Raw genomic sequence first — 7,340 nt, 5'->3', positions numbered from 1 at the left:
CTCACTAGTGAAATGACAGCCCAGAGAAAAATTATTTTCGCAATTTCCATGTCTAGACCATATTCTTTTGTTCTTCGTTTTATTACTGAAATTGTTTAGTGTTCACTTATACTAAATATGGATAGAAAATAGCATTCATTTCCTTGTATTGCATGCTAAATGTTAATGGTTCTTACACCTTTTTTCAGTTTATGATTTAGAAACGAAAAGCTGTTAGACTGGTATATATTACCGTTATGACAATATGCTCATAAAGCGAGAGAAATATCTTTTTTCAACGCCGATGTTAGTTAATTTCTTTTTTTTTCTGAGTTACATTAACGTAAAACGGCAGCTGAATTTAAACAATGGCATCTTTTGTCTTTCATTTTTATGATGATAAAATGCCCAAGACATAGAAGCATGTAAATGAACGAAGAAATGAGCATACTGAGTCTATTACAATTTATTTTATGATTCTTATTAAACCAGAATGATTCATTTGTATCATCGTTTTGAAACCTCATTTCTTCCATCAAAATTATAATAATTCTTTGATTATAAAAGTTGTTTTTAGGTCTATTTAGGTATGATAATAATTTCCAAACTTCATCATCTTCAATAATTATAATTTTTCCATAATATTGACTATAGCATATTTGTAAACTTATGTTTATCAAGATGTCATAAATCTGAATATTACTGTACAGAATATTTTACAGGGTGTAAAATTACTGTACAGAATTCCATCTAAAACACGTGATTATTTATAAATAATTTTCTTGTGATGATGATTGCGTAGCATTTTTTACATATTAGTATTATTTATATATAATATGTTGTATTTTTTATAACATTCTCTAATATTTATTTTTACAATAAATTTATAAAACACTAAAATAGAGTAAAACTAAGGAAAGTTTAAATTTTTCAATGAAATTGAATATTCAAACTATAGCATAAATTTCCAATCATGGGATAAATAATATGAATGGGATATTAATTTGAAGTGGTATAATTTGATAGTAATTTGTACAAGACATTTATTGATGAATCATATATACTATTTAATGAAATATTCAATAGATTTTTCAAAGAAGTTTGTAATTATCTTTTTTCCTCGAAAAATGTAAATAAGTTTGCTAAAGTTTTATTGAATTTTATCAACTTTATTACTCATTTAAACATAGAGGTGAAAATATGAATAATTAAAGAAGGCATTTTCTGTCATAGGCAATAATAATACAGTTGATCTTTATATAACAGATAAACATATTTTGCTTATGATAAAACATTTTTATTTAGCTGATTAAATGATTTTAAGTAGCAAAAAATCGTGTGAAACAATAGAATTTTATTTTAAATTTGAATGAAACTCTTTTATTTATTTTAAATGAAAAGTTTGTATAAATATCACCGAAAATACAAATTAAAATTGTATCATAAAACTTATCTTCGTCATTTGCCAAGTTTATTGTAGCATGCTGGAAATGTGTTTCATTTTTGAATTTCACATTTATATCGGCATTGCACATCGAAGGCGAACTACAGTTTAATTTTTAAAAACCAATTTTTTGATTTCCTTAAGCTATTTCAAGATACGTTTCATAGCATCAACTAATTTTGTTTCGAAACAACTTCATCCTTAAACAATGGTAAAATATTTACATTAAACTTTTCATCATTAAAGCAGCTTTTCTGAAGTATCATGAGCATTTGTTGATTTTTTAAAAACTATGTTTTGAATGCTGACGTGGAATATCTAATACTGGAGATGTTCTTAATATGATAAAGATTAACGCTTATCACAATTTTGTCGAATCAAGATCCATTATTCCAGAAGATCAAAAACATTCCACACCTAATATATACCTAATATTGGTTCAAAATCCATGATTTGGTTCTATATAAAGTTTATTTATTACGATATCAGCTATTTACAATCAACATTCTTGTATTTGAAGTTTGATAAAAATCACTCATGTAATTTCTGTTATCAATATTTTCTGATGAAAATCGTTCCGAATAATATTTGTATTTCTTCTTATCCTTAAGTAAAAAGAAGCTTTCGGAAGATTTTTTTAGATTTCTTCTTTAAATTTTTCCATTACCATTTCTTTTAATTAAAAAAACTATATTTAATTATTATAATTAAACTTTTATTACTATTAAAGCGAAACTATATTTTTTTCCAAAACCTTTTATTCAGAACCCAAAATATGAAAAGAAATGAATTATTTTCAAAAATAAATCATATTTATAATAACCATTCAGTATGTCTTAGTGAAATGTTAATTATACTTTATCTTCCTTTCAATTTTTTCTAAGAAATAGTAGCTAAACCGCTTTGGAGTTTCCCGAGATCTCAGGATTATATTATATATATATATATTTGAAGTCATGACACACAGCATAAATTACCGTACTGTATGTGCAATTATGGCTGTCGAATTACTTTTTCACTGTGTCTTATCGTTGACATGGTCTCCCTATATTTTAAGATATCGACGACTTCATGCCTAGCAATTTTTATGAATATTCTTGCTTTTCCGAAGATGAATTGAAGGATGGAGTGCTAAATATTAGAAATTATCTATAGCCTTATATATTGAAACCAAACAAGTTTCGTGGATAAAATGATATGAACTTACGATGCCATCGCTTATGGAATATTATCGAACCTACTACAAGCTACCAGTATTATGAAGGAAAATCATCTTCTTGTCTCATTGGGGTATTTCAGTATGTTATAATTCGAAGTGAAGAGTGAATAATTAGGAAAAGGTTTATAAAATCAAAACATTTTACGTCAGTGAGATAGGTTGAGAAGTGAGATTTTTTTTTTGCTGATTTAAATCCGAGATTATTTTTTATTCTTTTATTGGAAATCGGAGGCGTCATACGGTTTTATCTTATCCCTCTGAGGGGGATACCTCAAATATGGAAATCATAAGCCGGTATGGTGATTGGTGTTGGCCGCCATGGTGGGTACAAAAGTAGTATGGGAGCGGCTACCCCCTAACGATGACGGGACGTGCCTCCTGCGGTGGGATTTTATCGTGGTTGGTGATGAATCTTAGGACTTAACCATAATTCCCACCTATGCTGTTGAGCATCCTGATGATTCGAAACCCGGATCATTTCGATCCGGGTGGGTTGAAAGGGATATTATTGGTTGGTATGGTTTTATTTTCAATAATCAGGAGATATAAAAATAGATTTTTCAAGGGGTTTTTCAGAAATAAATATTTAATTGCAATGAAAATGATGAAAGAAAAAGAAATTATATGGCTGTAATTGTCCATTTATTTTGATAAAAGAAAATTTTCAATTTTTAAATTAGTTATTACAGAAAGATGAACCTTGTTTTTTATTTTATTTAGATAGGAACTACAGGAAATATTGAAAAATGAGAGAAATAATAAGGAAAAAAAACCTGTGATTTTCGATACTTTTTGTATGTTTACTGATAATGATGTTGCTCTCCTTTCCCCATCTTGTATAAAAATTGTGGACTTAAAATAAGGCAGTGAAAGCCAGATAGCTCCGATTTTTATTTTCAACGTACCACATATGAGCGTTTTGTGCTTCTAGTATGGAGCGATAAGTATGTATTTTAGAAGTCTTTTTTTCATATTGATAAAAACCAAAATATGACAAGAGCTACAATATTTATTATAATGCCACATGCTTATTTCATTTATATAAATTGCGCTTAGTTACAGCAGCATGAATTATTGTGTTTACATATATGCGCATAGACGGAATGAAAAACGGTGAACCCCATGACGAATTTGATTTAAAAACTTACGTGAATCTATTCTTTAAATACTAAAATTGTATTCTACATTTTATTTATTTAGATTTTTGTTTTAGTCATTATCAAATTCACTTGAACTTGTTTGAACTGATAGACAAATTTCATCTAAATTTATTTAATAACGTTTTGTAATTATACTGCTCACAAAAAGGTAAAACGCTTGGCAGATAGATTGATAATTTCTGAAATGCATTTTTCGAGCTGAGAGGATTGGACTCGACTCAAACGTGAAGTTTGTTCAAAATGTCGAGTTCGAATTCTTTAATGTAAACAATTCTTTCTATTCTTACATTTATATTTGCAAAAATTTTAAAAAAATCTTGTTTAATTGTTTAATACGGCAGTTTCTCAGGAAAAAGAAAAGCAGTTTTTTTTCCCGAACAAAATACCAGTAATCAATAATTTTTAATCCCTGAAATAAATCTAAAATCTTTCATGAGAAATGATATTTAAGAAATATCAGTTAATAAATTTCGTAGAGTTTACTATTATTATGGATTCGTCCTCTGCCCATTTCATTTCACTCTATTTCATATCCATCTGAAATGACAGTAAAACATCAAAAGGTTTTATGTACGGAGGACATTAAATGGTGATATGTAAACTATACAGCATTAAACATAATTTACCTTTGCCCTGTTTTGTATTATATGAAAAAAATCATCGTAAAAATGAACACAGTTGCAAAAGTTTTTAAAAAATATGATTCGAAAAAATGAATGGAAAATTTTAGGGATTATTCCCACACTGTTAATTTCATCCATTTCTTATAGAAAAATTTGAATTTAATGACATAGAGACGCTTTACAAAAAGAACATAATTATGAATAGTTGTAAAACACAAATTAAAAAAAAAAACTAAAAGAAAACATTTATGTAATTAAATATTAACATAATTCTATATTCATTAAAAAAAGATTTTATTTATCTTATTTATTTGTTAAAACTAACAACTCTACAGTGTTTTTCGAAAAAAAAAAAAAAATCAAAATGGCCACTTAAAACGTAAATTCCAACAACTTTCTAAAAAAGAGGGAAGAAAAAAAAAGTGCGCACAAGATCTATGCCAGTATCTTGCAAAGTGGTCTTAACTGTGACGTCTGCTAGCAATTTCGATGCATAGGAGGTTCATATAAATATAAAAAGAAAAGCAAGGAAAAAAAAAGCCAAAGAAAATAATTACACCGTATAATTCTATATTTATTGATAACAGACAGATTTTATTTATCTTACTTGTTTTCAAGAAATCTGACGACTTGACTGTTTTCTTCGAAAAAAAAATTGAAAGTTCCAGGCATAAATGTTAACATCTTTCCAAAAAAAAGTTAGAAAAAAAAGTGCTCACAAGATCTATCTGGGCCAGTATCTTGCAAAGTGGTCTTAACTGTGGCGCGTGCTAGCGATTTCGGTGCACAGGGTGCTCACACAAATCTACCCCTCCCCCTAAGACCCAGGGTGGGAGAGTAGGGCAGGGGATGACGCACGAGGGGGAAAGAGGTGTCTGAGTCACTCGGAAATGTTCGTATCAGCAGTAGAGCACGTGTTGCGAAATCAACACGCATGCAACAGCTGGCTCGGAGAATCCGGGAGGGCTGGAAATCTGCGTTTCCAATTTCATATTCGGATTTAATTTTTTTCCCCTCCCGCCCTTCCTTCCTGGTTGATGTTGCGTGACGGCATATCAAACATCGGCTCTGATTTTGCTTCAAGAAACAAAGAAAATGCATTGGTTTTCATTATTTCTCTTTCACTTTCGATGGGAAGATGGATTGGCCTGGCGGTTGCACACGAGAGCTATAATATATAGGGGGAAATGGAATGTAGATAGAAATGTGTATTTCCTTGCGGTTATTTTATATTTATTAGCATATCTTTCAAACCGACTGAATTGTTTTGAATTTAGAATGCGATTACAGTTGTTTAAAACCAGGCTGGGTTTAAATATTGATTCTTTTCGCGAAGATACTTTTGTTTGCATCGTGAAACAAAATATTGTCCGGTATTTTAATGAAATGAAAATAATATTACTTGAAAAGTTTTAATATAAAAATTGTATAACGATAGTAACTTGAATTGTTTATAAATAAATAATGCATAAACCAGAGGATTTTGTCTTCCAAAAACTTTCTCGTATACTATGTAATAAACTTGTCTTGCCAGAGAACGCCTTACATGTCACTGGCTTACAATAGTTACAAAAGATTCATTTTTGGCGTGAGAGTAGCATTTTTACTGAAATTATCGTGTCATCCTTCCCTATTAATCCCTTGAATATGTTAATAGTATCCAAAAAGCGAATTTGTGTTTTAAACACGTTTTTCCCAACCGATTGAAATAAAAATTTGAAACAAAACTGCACTTGTAGTCACAAAATCCCATAGAAATTTGATATATTTAAGTTATTGTGTTTTTAAATTATCGCTTTTGCATATTTCTGACATTACAGTCCAACAGACTGTGAACCCGTGGTTGGATTTGGTTTAACATTGAATAGGCATTTTCATTATAGATGTTAAATATGTTCACCTGATATTATCTATCTGATTCTCTTCGTTTTGTAATGAGCGTGTTAACTTCTATTAGAATGATCGGACAGACGGACTTCCTCAAAACGGAACCCGCTCAAAGTTTGATAGAAATTCGAAAATTCGGTATAAGGACCATATTCCTAATTTCTTGTTTCTAAAAGTATGTTTTTCTAATCAAGGGAGGTGTAAAACGTGGATATTCGTCCAAGTCTCGAGTTCGAATTCTTGACGATTACTATACTTTCTCTGTTCTACTATAACAGAAAATAAAAATGTAATAAATGCATAAATAAATAAATGCTTGATAATTAATACATATTTGTATTGAATACAATGGAGCTAACAAAACATATAAGTAGAATGATATGGGAGCTGAAGTAAAAAACATCAAAATATTAAAAATGAGTATAAAAACTCATTAATTATTGTTTTCCATATTGATAAACTACACATATGGTTTCCATTCTACAAAAGTAGTCACCAAGTTCCATTTTTCCTCGCAATCTCAACCAAACAATGGCTCTTCTGTTTACGAGGTTGTATTTATCATTCAGTATTTATTATTGAGTTTCAGTAGTGATAAATTTATTAATGATTCAAAGGGTCCTTTTTTTACGGCGAAAAATAATATAACACCAGGTTATGTACAGTTCAACTATAGAAGTTCATGAAAGATATAGTGACACAGGAACGTTATGGTACCATTGATGAAATGAAGGTCTATAGAACCAGGTCGAGGTATACGACGTACTTGCATTCGTGTTATTTCAGCTATGCTTCGAAAATTTAGCACATAATCTCATTTTGCCCTATCCTTTACCTTATTATCGAGGGTTCATGGATAATTACTGTAGATCATTAATGGGTTATGTTATAGTTGATGAAACTCAGGAATTTATACCGCATGATAAATACGACTTTTTGTACAGAAAAATGCATAATTTTTCTGTGCAAAAAGTTTACAGCTGTTGCGAGTAATGGGATTTAGCCTGCAACCAATATACAGGGAAGTC

Source organism: Argiope bruennichi, chromosome 4 (assembly GCF_947563725.1).
Source record: "Argiope bruennichi chromosome 4, qqArgBrue1.1, whole genome shotgun sequence".
In the NCBI taxonomy this organism is placed as follows: Eukaryota; Metazoa; Arthropoda; class Arachnida; order Araneae; family Araneidae; genus Argiope; species Argiope bruennichi.
The sequence above is the reverse complement of the archived record's forward strand: the minus strand, read 5'-3'. Positions refer to the sequence as shown.